Genomic DNA, 14,778 nt, shown 5'->3' with positions numbered 1-14,778 from the left:
ACAAAACGATCTACCACAGCCTCGAAGCTTCTCGAACATCGTAGGTGAGGTTTGCGCTGAACGTAGTGTAACGGGGCAATAAAAACCCCAAAGAAAGAAAGCTGGCAGTGCCCCTCTCAGAAAAAGGCACCATTCCAATGCTTTAACAAAAGACGAAAATACAATAATAAAGACCATAAACAGAAAGTACAAGCGCTAAAGCACAACAACTACTACAGTATACAGTCCTCAGGTTCACGCATGAAATGGCTTGATGCGTGCGACATGGACGACTTCTGGTTGAGCGCGGTGCCGTTGAGAATTCCTAATGCCGTCGGGAACAGCCTCGTAGTTTAGTGGGCTGAGACATCGGAATACTCTGTTTGATCTCAATTGCCGTCGCAAAAGCTTTTTACTGAGCCCACGTCGGCGCATCGGCGTGCATACCCAGACATGGTCCCCGGGCTGGTACTCCACGAACCTTCGCCGAAGATTGTAATGGTGGTTGTCGAACGCCTACTGATTCTTGATGTGCAGGCGGGCGAGTTGACTAGCTTTTTCAGCGCGCTGAGTGTAGGCGGTGACGTCAAGGTTCTCTTCATCAGTGACGTTTGGAAGCATAGCGTAGAGGGGCTCCTTCTATTGACCAACTCGTACGGCGTGATCTGCGTCATTTCTTCGACGGCCGTATTGTACGTGAAAGTCACATACGGAAGGATTTCATTCCATGTCTTGTGGTCGACGTCAAGGCACATGGCGAGCACATCAGCGATGGTCTTATTGAGACGCTCGTTGAGGCCATTGGTCTGTTGATGTGAGGCGGTGGTCCGGCGGTGACTTGTCTGGCTCTACCTCAGCATTGCCTGAGTAAGGTCCGCCGTAAAGTAATGAGGACCTGTGGAGATCCGTGGTGGAGAACGTTGTGCCCGACGAAACACCTTGCTACTTCGGAGGCAGTGCCTTCGGGCAGGGCGTTTGTCTCGGCGCAGCATGTGAGGTAGTCAGTGGCTACGACGATTCATTCGTTCCCGAAATTCGACGTCGACAACGGTCCCAGTACGTCCATGTCAGTTGGCTGGAATGGCCAGCGAGGTGGCTCGATGGGCTGTTAAGTCCGGCTGACGTTGTCAACGGTGCCCTTCGTCGCTGAAAGTCCCGGAAGATTGTGACGTAACGAGTGACGTCAGTGGCAAGTACTGGCCAGTAGTAATTTTCTTGTATTCTTCCAAGCGTACGGGAAACACGGAGGTGTCCAGCCATCGGGTGGTTGTGTAGAGCTTCAAGTACTTCTGATTTCACTGCTGAAGGAACCACGAATGGTGTGAGGCTAGAAGGGCGAGAAGTATTTCTTTGGGAGAACTCTGTTTGGCAAGAAAACCGACTCAAATCCTCACTCGAAAACATTCGCAAAAGTTGTGCTGTTAGTCACAAGGTAATCTTCAAGGCTTCTGAGTTCTGAATCAGCTCACTGTTGCTCGGTGAAAACGTCGGCAGCTATAGTTCCTACGAAACTGTCCTCATCCAGGCCGTTGGCCAGCGGTGGTTCGATAGAGGGCGCGAAACAAGCAGTCCACCTCAGAGTAATTTCTTCCAGACTTGTAAACGGCAGTCAAGTTGAATTGTTGAAGTCTGAGGCTCCACCATTCGAGAGCCGGAAGGGTCTTTCAAGTTAGCTAGCCAAGACAAGGCGTGGTGGTCGCTCACAACTATGAAGGCCTGTCGTAGAGGTAGGGGCGAAGCTTTGACGCTGATGGCAAGGCACTCCTTTTGTGTTGTGCAATGCTTGGCCGCAGCCTTGGATAGCGACCAGCTAGCATACCTGATAACCCTTTCCACGCCATCAGTCTCTTGCACAAAGACAGCGCAAAATCCTAAGCTGCTTACGTCGGTGTGCACTTCTGTTACGGCGTATTCATCGAAATTCGCAAGTATCGGTGGTGTCTGGAGGCGTCGTTTAAGTTCATGAATTGGTCACTCTTGTGCTGTTCCCTTGTGAATGTGACGTTGTTTTTTGTGAGGTAAGTTAGCGGCTTGGTGTGATCTGTGAAAAACGGTTGAAAAAACGCCTGCAATAGGTGAACAACCCGAGGAACCGGCGAACGGCCTTCTGGTCAGTTTACTGCGGGAAATCAGCGATGACGGCTGTTTTTCGCGGGTCAGGATGGACTCCAGACTTGCTAATAACGTGTCCCAGAAACAACAGCGCATCGTATACGAGGCAGCGCTCATCTGGCGTCTGGGTTATTCCAGAAGTGTTGATAGCTTGAAGTACCGCTTAGAGACGCCGGAGATGCTGGCCGAAGCTGGAGGAAAACACGAGGACGTCATTCAAGGACATGAAGCAAGTCTGCCATTTCAATCCATCCAGTATGGTGTCCATACCGCTCTGAAAAGTCGCAGGCGCTGAGTAAAGACGAACTGGCATGACTTTAAACTCAAAGTGGTCGTCTGATGTTATAGAAGCTTCCTTCTCTCGATCTCTTTCGTCAGCCTCGATTTGCCTATAGCCCGTTTTGACGTCCATTGAGGAAACTACTTGGCGTTGTGGAGTCAGTCTAGGACGTCGTCTATACGTGGAGAAGGGTACACGTCCTTCTTTGTGATTCTGTTAAGGCGTCCGTAATGGACGCAAAAACGTACGGTCCCGTCCTTCTTTATATGATGATCCGTGGAAGGTCGGTAGCTCTCTCGTCTGCTGCATTACGACCATGGCGGGCGTTGGCGCAGGAGCGGTCATAGTGGTCGCAGTAGTGATGGTGGCTTTCGGCTTGCGAAAGTTATTGGATAGAGCCTGCACCCTAGTTGTAGGCCGCGCTTCCTGCGGCTAGCTCGCTGATTGAAGTTGGCCTCAACATTCTCGTCACAGTGCGAGCTCGGCTCATGCCTAAAGGGGGTCGTTCGGTACATGGGCCGGAAAGCACCTCCACCAGATGCCACAAGGTCGAGATGTCGACGAATGGAGCATACTTCGAGTCGAATAATAAACTGTTTATTTGGGGGAAGCTCTGCCCAGTAAACGGAAAGTCGGATTACAGTAGCAGTCTTGCACAGATACACTCTAAGCCAAAAATGGCCAAAATGGGAGCAACGGCTGTTTTTACTCCTTCAGACCGACTGTTACTCTCCGAAAAGACCAAGCGGAACAAGATGGCCGACTTGTTCGAGAATGGGGAAGCAACTGTATTCATCTTAAGTTTGTAAGGGAGCAACGGAAGGAGGAACCGCTGTAAATGCTCTCGTCACGCAACGGTTACTCCCCGGCAGGACACCGCACACAAATATGCATGCCACCCACATTGATATTCATGGGCCAGATTATTGTTTGTTCTGTGTGCCAAACTTCACCAAACCAAAACAGTAATTTATTTTTTGGCATCCGTAGATAATAAGATAGCAGCGCTGGCTGAACACAGAAGGCCTGAGAATACAGTACTACCTAACACACGCAGCAGCAGAATGGAGAGTTGGCACGTCAAAGCGGACCGAACGCCGAAACACGAGCAAAACAATGATAAAAAAAAGCCTAGACAAGCCGTTCGTCCGCGAAGTAAGGGCGTCAAAGTCGATCAAGCACCAAAACACGTGCATAAGAAGCCCCCCCCCCCCCCAGATATATCGGAGAAGAAAAAGAAAAAAAGCGGACCCAGACGCGCTTCTCATCAGCCATACACTTAGTAGCACGCTTCACCGTGTAGTTTGAGGGCAGAATGACAAATCTGCGCCATCTGCGCCCGCACGACAAGTGTGGCGCTAGTGTAGCAAACGATGTAAGTTACAAAGTATTTTTATTCAGTGTTTGTGTTGACTAGCATTAAATAAAAATTACACTCAACTTTTTATATTTATTTATGAGTTTTAGTGTACCTCAGTTTTTTTTATAATTGTATTAGGAGAACACACTGAAATTATTGCGCTGACGCCTGTGCTGCCACTGCTCGACGTTTTTTTTTCGGCGCAACTAGGTTCGCGTTTTCATTACTTACTCATTTTCATATGGTCTGTCGTGGGCGAGCACATGGACGTGCGAGCTTGTAAGCTATGTTTTGATCGTGTGTGTGTGTCGCAGATTTGCGTTTCTACTTATTCGTGATGAAGGTTAGTGTATATGTATCTTTATGGAGCGCGAAGTAGTTGTGTATTTTGCTGCTGGGTGGAACAAACACATCGTAAACACGTCTTCAGCTATCTGCAAGCCTGTTCGCTCGTCGGACAAAGGACTGTGCATGCATCAGCGTGCAGGTGAGTGGTATTTCCAGCAACATTTAATGCTCTTACAATACATTGTTGAGTGGTTGCGCTATTGAAAGAGAAATTATTTGCTCTTATTCACCGTATCCATTGCTAGCCGTATCGGACTAAATTACCTCCATTACCGCCTGCATACCCTCTTGCTTCCCCTGTCACCACTGCAGTGCCAGTGTACTTTTGCAGTTAAAAGTTCATTTCCGCAACACTACCTCGCTTGAAAAAACATTGGGGCGGGGTTGTAGCTGCATTCATACTGGCACTTTTCTACCATTGGCTTTATGTAATGTTAACGGCTGAGTGTTGGGGCCTTGGGCCGCATTTTTTAGAGATGTAAAGTGTATGTAAATCAGTAAGTGAACAAATCATTGTCGCATCACTTCACTGGCATAGCCAGGCGGTTGCGCACAGAATTTTTTTAGGCCGGGCGTAGGGAGCCCAAATTGACGACCATATTCGCTTGCCCGGCCTATTCAGATAAGCGGACCCCCCCCCCCTCCCCGCACGCCTAAAAAAAATATGCCCACATCACTGCGTCACTTGCTTCACCTCTGCGCTGAACGTACTATTTTATAAGCGCACCATCAAGCGAGCAGTTTACATATTGACAGAACGATTGGAGGAGGAATGACCCAAATCTTTCAGATTTCTTTAGTGATGCAAAACCTTAGCAAAACTGAATATTGTAAAAGACAATCATAAATGCTGTATGTTCTCGTTAGCGCTGTCATTATTCTGCATCATGAAATCTTTATGCGCTGTGAAAACTCGGCATGCCATTGAAGTCACATATCGACGTTAATACCAATCGACGAAAATTTCGACAACCTCAATAACGCCGTTTTGGATTTGCCGCATGCACATAATTAGGCTGATTCCCACTTGGCTGTTCTTAACCTGACTTCACTGCTACCAAATGAACCAATATTTGATGCATGTGTTTTACTTTTTTTTCAGGGATATGACACAAATTTGGTTATACTGCAGATAAAGATGCTCCCAACGATGCTAAAGTACAGAAAGCAAGTGAATTTTGGTAAGTGCAGACTTTTTGTACTACGTATATGAAAGCATCGCTTTTTAGGGGCAAACTGTGCATGTGTTGGCCAGAGAATAGTTCATTATGCCACATGGTTACACTGGCACTGACAATTCGACATGGCTCCGCTGGCCCGTGTGTGTGCTCACACTGTTACCGTTAAGATAAAATGTTTATGTTTTCATTGCAGGGATTGCTGTTTGTACTAAAAAGCCAACTGCCAAGATTTGTTTACGCTGGTAGTCCTAAAAGTATGCTTTCCCCATTTACATGGATTTTGGCTTGCACAAAGCATAACACTTGGGCCTAGATTCACAAAGCTGTCCATGCGCAGGCCTTCATAACAGCGTTTCTTGACTTGCCTTTACCCTGTTTTCTGCAGATGTTTCGTGGGTTTAAAAGTGCCACAACATGTTGACCTCCCCCACTCTGAAATATTCGCGTTCAAAGTTCCGCAAGAGTGGGCTTAACTTTCTTGTGCACCTCTTTGCTAGTCCAAGATACTCAAGTGTTATGCTCTTACTAGAGGTGGCATTGTTTCCAACGTTTGTATTTCCATCACATTGACCAAGTATGCGATCTTGGCTTGACTGGTAGCACATCCTCAACAAATGTCTTTGTGGCACATGTAGAAGGCAGTACAAAATAAATAGGCAGACATTCACACCGGGAGCTAACTTCTAATAATGCTTTTTTTTGAAAGCATGGTGAGCTTATTCCAATTTGTCTAACAAGCAAAAACCTGTTTGGCTGTGAACCAACAAGACGTTGAACTAATAAAAGCTTCACATCTTGTTGCTCTCAAATATATATGTATTGGCAAGCTATCTGTGACACTGTCAAAAAAAGAATCAGAATATCTGTGCATGCCTTAAGATATATTGCTTCGTTTACATATCTCGTGGCTGTGACTCGTCAACCGAGTGAACAAATGCACCCTAGTTTTCTAAATTTAAAGCATTTTTTGAAGGTAGCACGGTCTACATTTATTTGTCTATAGTTTTGTCCAGCCGTTTGCGTCAGGTACAAAGAAATATACTGAAGATTATCATGTAGCCTCTGCAAATGGTTGCTTTCAAGCAGGCTTTGCATGCTTGGCTTGTGCCTACAGGTATTGCACAACTCAAGACGCAGCAGCGTATGATAGAACAGTAGAATTGAGAGCAACTATGTGAACGAGCTAAATAAGTATTTTAACATGAGCGGACAGTACGTGTTATTTGCCACACACATGACCTCATTTAGAATGCCCATTGGTGAATGGGCTCATAGAAATGTCACTCAGCTGTGTATAGGAAACAAGTTAACTGAACCTAAGGGTATCTTTAACTGCTACAAATATGCCTTGTTGAGGTGCTGCACATTTTCTTCCAGAATATTGCTGTCTGAGACATCATGTGAAGAGCGTCTACCACATAAGCATTTATATGGCTTGCCAAGTAACGTTTGGCCGAACCTTCCTTTTTTTCACATTTCGTTTTGCAGTAGACATCCTAGAATGTAAGCGCTGCTGCAGTGTGTGTGACTCATTGTTATGAATTGATTCTGGCATGTTTAACCTCACACTTCTATTTTTTTTCTTGCAGCAATGAGATGCTTCACATATGCCTGCGGTGACGTTCTGCTGCGCTAGCCTGATGGAAACACCAGCTGCGAAACTTGAGTTCTTCAGAATTGGAGAAGTTGCCCTTCTCTCACCAATGATGGCACAGACTGCCCTATGCTAGAAATTCAAGATTGTTTTTCCACGGATGACGCAGAAAAACTTTGATGTATTATGGTGTTTGTTTAGTGCTGGCTGTGGTGTGGCGAAGTCTACTTTTACGTGTGGTCACGTCGCCTCATAAAAAGAACAATGAATCATTTATTTTCCTTTCAATATTGTCCACTTTTTGTGTTAGAAGCACCCAAGCAGTGGTCTTCCAAGGAGCTCTCGCCATGTGTTAAGCGTGTGACAAGCATACTTGAGATAAATACTCATTTCCCCAAGAAGTAACTGGAAGCATGTGCAGTTGGTTTTCAAAGAGTAACTGCGAACACGTGGGAGGAACGGTAAAGAGTAACTGTTGCTCTTAAAGAGCAACTGGTGGGAGTAATGGTTGGTCGGCAAGGAGCAACTGGTGGGAGTAACTGTTGGTCTGCAGGGAGGAACTGGAGGGAGTAACAGTTCATCCCCCGAAGGAGGAACTGAAAGGAGAACAATGGTTCCTCCCTCTGCAGTTACTCCTTTTAGGAGAGTAATGGGAGTGGCAATGCAATTGCTCCCTGAAAGGAGCAACCCCTATACCCCTGTTGCTCCGTTTTGGCTTAGAGTGTAGCGGCAAACGGAGCGTCCGCTGTCGATCAACTGACAAGCGCCGAAGCGTGTCGGCATTTATACACTTGCCATCGAATACTCTAGCCTTAATGCTACCGACGAACAAGGTTCCTGAATACTCTGTAATGTTCTTGAGGAGGGCACCATCTTAACAAAACAATGCCCCACAGCCTCGAAGCTTCTACACTGTAAGCAGAAACTATCCGAGTTTGGAGTTTTTGCGGCTAATTACCTCTGAAAACTCTCTCGGGTTTAAAATTACTACCTCGTGTAGGAGTAAAATATGGTACATGACATAGTTTTACCACCACCTCTCAGGCAAGTTGTAAAAGGATGTCAAAATATAGTTTTACCACGTAGGGAGTTTCCTATCACGTGATTTTTAACCTGCGTTTCAAAGTTTAATACCACGTGACGGCAAGGTGCAGCTGCTTCGGCGGCTTTTGCCCCATACCCCCCTTGTGACGCTCTCAGTGAATCCTGAAGGTACGCGAGGACCACAAATTGTTTTTTTTTTTGGCATCGCCGTGCCTCAGGACTGACCTCGAGTCAACGCACTTTTACTGGAACTAGGGGAAGCATAAGCACAACAAGCGAGAACAGCATTCTGTGAACGAAAAGAAAAAGACGGGGGGGAGGGGGCGCTCTCTAAAAAGAAAAAAAAGAAAGAAAACCTGCCGTGGAATGTTGTCCTGCATATTTTCGCAAATTGTTGGATTTTTGCTCGGCGGTGGCCTTGAAGACAGACGGTGCAAGAAGCTCGGTATCTGTGTGTCTGGTTGAGCTGATGGATCTCACGTGTTTCCTACATCATCAAGCGACCGTGCGCTTTCGAGCGCCTCCAAATCTGCACGTCGCGGATATCTTGCTTCCGAGCCTAATCGCGAAGATCTGCCAGTGGTAACAAAATAAATCTAGTGTCATCGTCCGTGCTTGCCTACTGGAGAAGCAATAAGCAAAATGCTTCACTCTGTCGTCGGCACCGAGCCGCGGCCGCCAGTGACCAGTGGGAGTGTGTCGCCGGGGCAGGTGAAAGAAGCATCGCATATATTTTGTTCCACAGTAGGCGATGTCTGCATGAGCAAAGTGCTGCATGAATTGCCCGCCTCATGCACCAACTGTTCTCAAACATGTAGCACGAAGCCGATAAGAGGCAGACGGAACCAACAAGCGGCTGCCAGTGAGCCCGAAGAAAACCCGGACGGTGGTCTTTCGTTGGAAGTATGCATGCACCGCCCCGTCCCCGTAAGATAGCGGTCACGTGTTCGTTTGTGTCTGAAATGACGACGAAATTAGCACAGAATATGTGATCTGTGATCGCAAGCTGTGTTTCATCGTATAGCCGTGCTCCTCAAAAAGGCCTAGCACGCCGTCAGTAAGCAGCTTGTATGCAGGCGTGGACCGCTGTTCTACGCCCGTTGTGATGAATACGTGCTGCTACTGTGTTTGTGCACCGTCGCTCAATAAAAATCATTGAGCTACCTTGATTTGTGCGTACTTAGATGCACCGTCGCTCAATGAAAATCATTCAGCTACCATGGTTTGTGCGTACTTAGGTATATTTTATGGACTTGTGCATCAAGAGGGCTAACACGCGTGGGGCCATGAGCACGGTGTGCCAAGTAATTATTGGATAATCAAAAAGGTTAGATCGGGTAGATTTTTAATAAAAAGTCGGCGTGATATTTAGTGCCCTGCAGTCCACCTTACGTTTACGCTTGCACCTTCGAGCGTTGTTAATCGATCAAAAAAAGTGTTCTCTACCGGTACTACACGGCCGGTCAAAAAGTCATGCCTATATATACCGGATTGTCGAAGTGTAGTCGATGAGCGCGGGCAGTCTGTAGGAGTGGTGTATTATTCTGCATTTGTTGTGTGTGCGTGTTTGTCTGTATGTGAATCTATGTGTCACCAATTCTGCCGTTTAATAAATTCGATTCTGCTATCAAATAGTTTGTCGACTCTGGGAAAATGCACTCGTAAATTTTTATTTTTTACCACCGTAAATAATTCCCAAAAGTCACCTCAAAAAACTTGTGAAGGCACTAAAAATTTACTCTCTCTATACTCGCACAAAACCTCCCTGGGGTACATAATTACTACTCTCCCTATGTTAAAAAACTTAGTTAGCACGAGAGTAAGTTTTTACCTCAATAGTAGGTGGTAAAAGAAACCCAAGAAAGGTAGTGCGCTAGAGGACAAATGGTTTACCGAGTTTTCGGGGTTATTTGAGGTCATTTTCGTTTAGTTTGTAGGACATCGCAGGTGCGGTTTGGGCTGAACGTAGTGTATTGGGGCGTTAATAAGACTTCAGGAAACGAACGTAACTATATGAAAACGCGAGAAAGAAAACTGATTTAGAAAAAGACCCCGGCGCGCAGAATCGAGTATCTGGCCTCTCGACTCTGAGAGCGCGACGTTAACCATTGAGCCACAAAAGAACGCCACCTTAGATGTTAAAACGACAAGCTATTTATATCTAACAAGGGGGAAATAATCTGTTTTCAGCATTACCAGAGAGATGACGCGATGAGTGCACTCAAAGAAGCTTCAGCGTCGACGCCCAGCTCTTCGCGACTTGTCGATGCGCACTCTCTTCTCACGTGGGCTTTGGCTCGCGGAGGGAAGGAAAGTTATCAGCGCACTTACCTGTGATAGGGGAGAATCGCACGCTTCGACTTTGACTGGATTAATTGCATTTAGTTTTCGAGTTTGCGAAGATAGTTTGATTGATATGTGGGGTTTAACGTCCCAAAACCACTGATGATTATGAGAAACGCCGTAGTGGAGGGCTCCGGAAATTTAGACCACCTGGCGTTCTTTACGTGCACCCAAATCTAAGTACACGGGCCTACAACATTTCCGCCTCCATCGGAAATGCAGCCGCCGCAGCCGGGATTTGAACCCGCGACCTGCGGGTCAGCAGCCGAGTACCTTAGCCACTAGACCACCGCGGCGGGGCGCGAATATAGTTTAGCTCGCTGGACAGCGCCACTTTCGAAAAGAGCGCGTTTCTAAAATGGAGAAGTAACAGCTGGGGCACTTGTTATTTCACATTGGCACTTGTTATTTCTCACGAAACCTAAGCACAGGTACAGACTCGTGCCTGTACCTGTAATTATGTTTAGTGCACCGTTTTAGTTTGTTTACACAGTGGGTCAACTTTCGAGCTGTAAGCCTTGTTGGTTGACTCTCATCCTGAGTGTGTTCTTTCCATGAGTAATTTTTGCGTGTGCAGCGCACTGTACGTTTCGGCCTGCTTGCCATTGTCAGCCGCTTACATTCCAATTTGTTGCTGTCACACTCATTGCTTTGCACTTGCGGCGAAACTGTGAATTTTGTGGACTACCGTCTTCTAAACAACATATTTTGTAAGAATGTTTACGTATTCTCCATATTGACGACGCGCTAGACTGCCTTCAAGGCGCTGAATATTTCTCGTCTCTCGATTGATGATCCAGCTGGCTGTTCAAACTTCAAAACTTCTCATTGACTATACCTTTACGATAGATCTCCTGAAACTTGAATTTAGGAAGCAAGCGTATCGAATAACTGTAAAACTATTGTTATTTTCAGAGGACTAAAGCAAATAGAAGGATAATATGTTCTGCACCAAATGTTATGTATTGTTTTGATTTCCTTTCTTTTTCTCGTCTCACATGTGGCTTGGGGGCCCAACAAGTTGTACCTTGTTTTTGTGTTTGTGGATTAGTGTAATACAATTTTTTTCTGCTCGAGTATCGTGCATGCATATTAATTGCTTCAATTGTGAATATGTTCTCTTTTTTCGTAGCGCTATATAACGGTACAATATTGACCTGAGGAGTAGTATATGATTTTAATGTACCCTTTTACAATTGCTGTATGGGTGGCACGGCCCAGTCAGGCAATGTTTGCTTATATCTGTGTCTCCATAAATAGTTTGGTAGTTGTTCTTAATAAATTAATAAAGAAAGAAAGCTACTGACAAATCCCTATGGCTGAAGCGTACCTCTGGCTTCTGCAGCCACATAAATTGCCTTCGTCACCCCAGATGGTTTATATGAGTTTACCGTCATGTGCTTCGGCCTATGCAATGTGCATTCCTCATTGGAAAGAGTGATGGATAACGTCCTGCGGGGGCTCAAGAGGTCATTACGCATTTGTTGTCAGGAGGATACAATAATCTTTGCACCGGACTTTTCTTCTCACCTACTTCGACTCAAGCGCGCCTTCACATGCACTGCTAACGCCGGCCTCCCACCCGACTTGAAGAAATGTCGCTTTGCTGTTAGGCAGCTGGCCATCCTAAGCCATGTTGAATCAAAATACGGCGTACTTCCTGATCTGACGAAACTGCAATCTGTTTCTGACTTTTTACAGCCTGAAATCCTGAAAGGACTGCGCAGCTTATTCAGGTTATGCTCTTTCTTTTGACGCTACAATTCTCTTTGAAACAGCTTCTTTGTGCTGACCACAGCCTTTCGTCACCAGATAGTGATGCAACGTTCACAACGCTGCGTCGTCTTCTCGCTTCTCCTCCGAACCTGCGCCATTTCGACTCAAGCGAACCAACAGAAATAGACATGAACGCCAGTTGTGTGGGCCTTTGCGTCATCCTTGCTGAACGAAGGGCTGGCTTCGATGAGTACGTCGTCGCTTTTGCCAGTCACGCACAGGCGAAGGCTGAAACAAACTATTCTCTAACAGAAAAGGAATGTTTGTCTATAATTTCACCGATAACTAATTCCGACCATACCTCCATGGGCGTCCGGTCAATGTATTAACAGACCACCATTGCCTGTGTTGGCTTGCTTCCTTGAAAGAGCCTTCATGTGGTCTCACTCGATGGGCACTTCGGCTACAACAAAACAACAATAGTGTGCTCTACCACTCCGACAGGAAACACTACGACGAAGACGCCTTGTCTGACTCAGTACCACATGGCGAGACCTATTTTTCCAATACACCGTTAGCCGAGTCCTCACTCTGTGCCAACGATATGAATTTTGTGCAGAAGAGCGACCCGTGGATTGTTTATGTGTTCATCGTTCTGCAAAAACCCTTGAGGCATACTGCCAGCCGGGCATTGCATCGCCAAGCACACCAGTTCTCTGTTTGCGATGAACTTTTAAATGGGAAGCACTTCTTAACGAAATTCGGTGACATTTAGCGTATCTATCTACATATCTATCCTGCCGCCTACGACACTTAGCCCTCCTGGCCGTCTCGATAACGGTAAAAATATCAAAATTCGTATAGCATAATATGCCTGTTTGAGGAGCACAACTGACTAGCTATAACACGAAAAGGATGATATGTATGTCATTAATCTCAAGATTTACATTGAATGGTCTTGCTGCTCTAGTGGTGGTTTAGTTCACATGATGCGAAACTTATATGGTATGGCATGACTACATGGTGAACATAAGTGACAGACACAGAGAAATCATGACATGCGTGTCATCATTTTCATCTTATGACTAGTCATGACTACACGCCATGCTCATGGTGTGCTCGCGGTCGTTTTGCTAGCTTCACATGTACGAAATTCGGCATTACAGGACGTCAATAAATGACGAAGGTACATGACTGGTGCAAAAACGATAGTCATGAGATGCCTGTCATACATGACTACAGGCGAAGCTTAAGATGCACTCGCGACAATTTCGCTAGCTTCACATATACCATATTTGGTGTTACGTAACGTCAATGAATGACGAAGGTACATTACTGGTGCAATTATGATGATCGTGACATGAGCGTTATGTAAGAACATGACAACATACCGCGCTCACGTTGCGCTCACTGCCCTATCGCTAGCTTCACATATAGTAAGTTTGGTATTGCGTTACTTGAATGAACGACGAAGGTAAATGACACATGCAAACATGAAAATCATGATATGCATGCCATGCAAATATGACGACTTGCTACGCTCATAGACTGCTCGCGGCTGTTAGCTAGCTCCTCAAATACAAAGTGTGGTATTACGTAACGTGAATGCATGACGAAGGTAAATTACGCTTCCAAACATGGTAATCTTGATATGCGAGTGATGTAAAACGTGGCTACATGCTACGCTGATAACGCGCTGGTGCTCGTTTTGCTAGCTCAACATATCATGCAACGTGATACCAAATTTGATACCACGTGACGTGATTAGACGACGAAGGTAAACGAAACATCCAAACATAAGAATCATAGCATGGAAGTCATGTGCGGCGTAACTTACGTTTGCCTCCTAACGTTGTGCCCATTTTGAAACGATATATCAAGCTCCCTCATTTGTGCTTTGCATATCATCGATTCTGACAGTGCGTGGGATCTGCCATTTTTTTTACCCGCACAAGTACCTTACAGACGGCCGAAAAGGATTGCTCGTCGTTTCTCGGCATCTCTGCTCGGACATCTGTGCAGCGTCTCACGCAGACTCAAATTGCACCCATGCAGGCGTGCCAAAGACTATCGAGCGCCTACGGCTTTGCTCTTGCCTGCGCGCCATGTACCGCTTTGTCCGTCACTTTTTACACTCCTATCTCGCGTGCCAACATCGCAAGGAGCTTTCTCGCAATTCACCTGCCCCAATGCAGCGTTCGCCTTGTCCAACGCATGCATTTGATCATGTAGTAATTGATCTTCAGGTCCCTTTACCGAGCACTCTCGACGGCTACCGTCAGCTGATGGCATCGCAGTTGCATGCGGCGCCTCAGATCATGAAGCGGCTGCTTCGGCGGTTTCGGTTCCGGGCCTCCTTGTTGATCTCGTTTCGGTCATGTGCGGACTCAGCGTTTCCACGTGCGACGAAGCTCCACGTGCATTTCCTATGGGAACTCGCGGGCCTTATCAGACGCTTCACTTGACAAGTGAGCTAGACGTTGATGGTCTCCTGCCAGCTCTCGGCAATGTCCCTTCCGAGGAGTACATTGCCACTGACATTTCGGTAGGAACGTGCGGTGCACTGTCGGACGCTGAGATCATGGAGATGGTTCGGCCCAGCGAGCCTAGTCATGAAACTGAGGTTGACGACGACGACGCCGCAAGAGAGCCACTACCACGGGCTGCTGATGTAGCCGCAGGCTTTGCCCTCGCGCAGTGGTTTTTCACTGCTGAAAGCATTGCCGAGGAATCACTCGGGCACATATTTATTTTTATTTATTTATTTCAATACCCTAAAGGCCCAATCGGGCATTACATAGGGGGGGATTTAAGAGAATAC

The 14,778-nt window shown here is 46.4% G+C and overlaps 1 long non-coding RNA gene across 1 annotated transcript; it reads left to right on the top strand.

Annotated features, from left to right (window-relative positions):
• Window positions 1-4,008: 4,008 nt before the first annotated feature.
• Window positions 4,009-7,272, top strand: LOC142783756 (uncharacterized). The gene is made up of 3 exons (XR_012888442.1): window positions 4,009-4,218; window positions 5,182-5,260; window positions 6,850-7,272. It is a non-coding gene; the product is annotated as an uncharacterized LOC142783756 (long non-coding RNA).
• The last annotated feature ends 7,506 nt before the right edge of the window (window positions 7,273-14,778 follow it).

The sequence above is a fragment of the Rhipicephalus microplus genome, unplaced genomic scaffold, assembly GCF_043290135.1.
Source record: "Rhipicephalus microplus isolate Deutch F79 unplaced genomic scaffold, USDA_Rmic scaffold_12, whole genome shotgun sequence".
Lineage (NCBI taxonomy): Eukaryota > Metazoa > Arthropoda > Arachnida > Ixodida > Ixodidae > Rhipicephalus > Rhipicephalus microplus.
The sequence above is the reverse complement of the archived record's forward strand: the minus strand, read 5'-3'. Positions and strand labels throughout refer to the sequence as shown.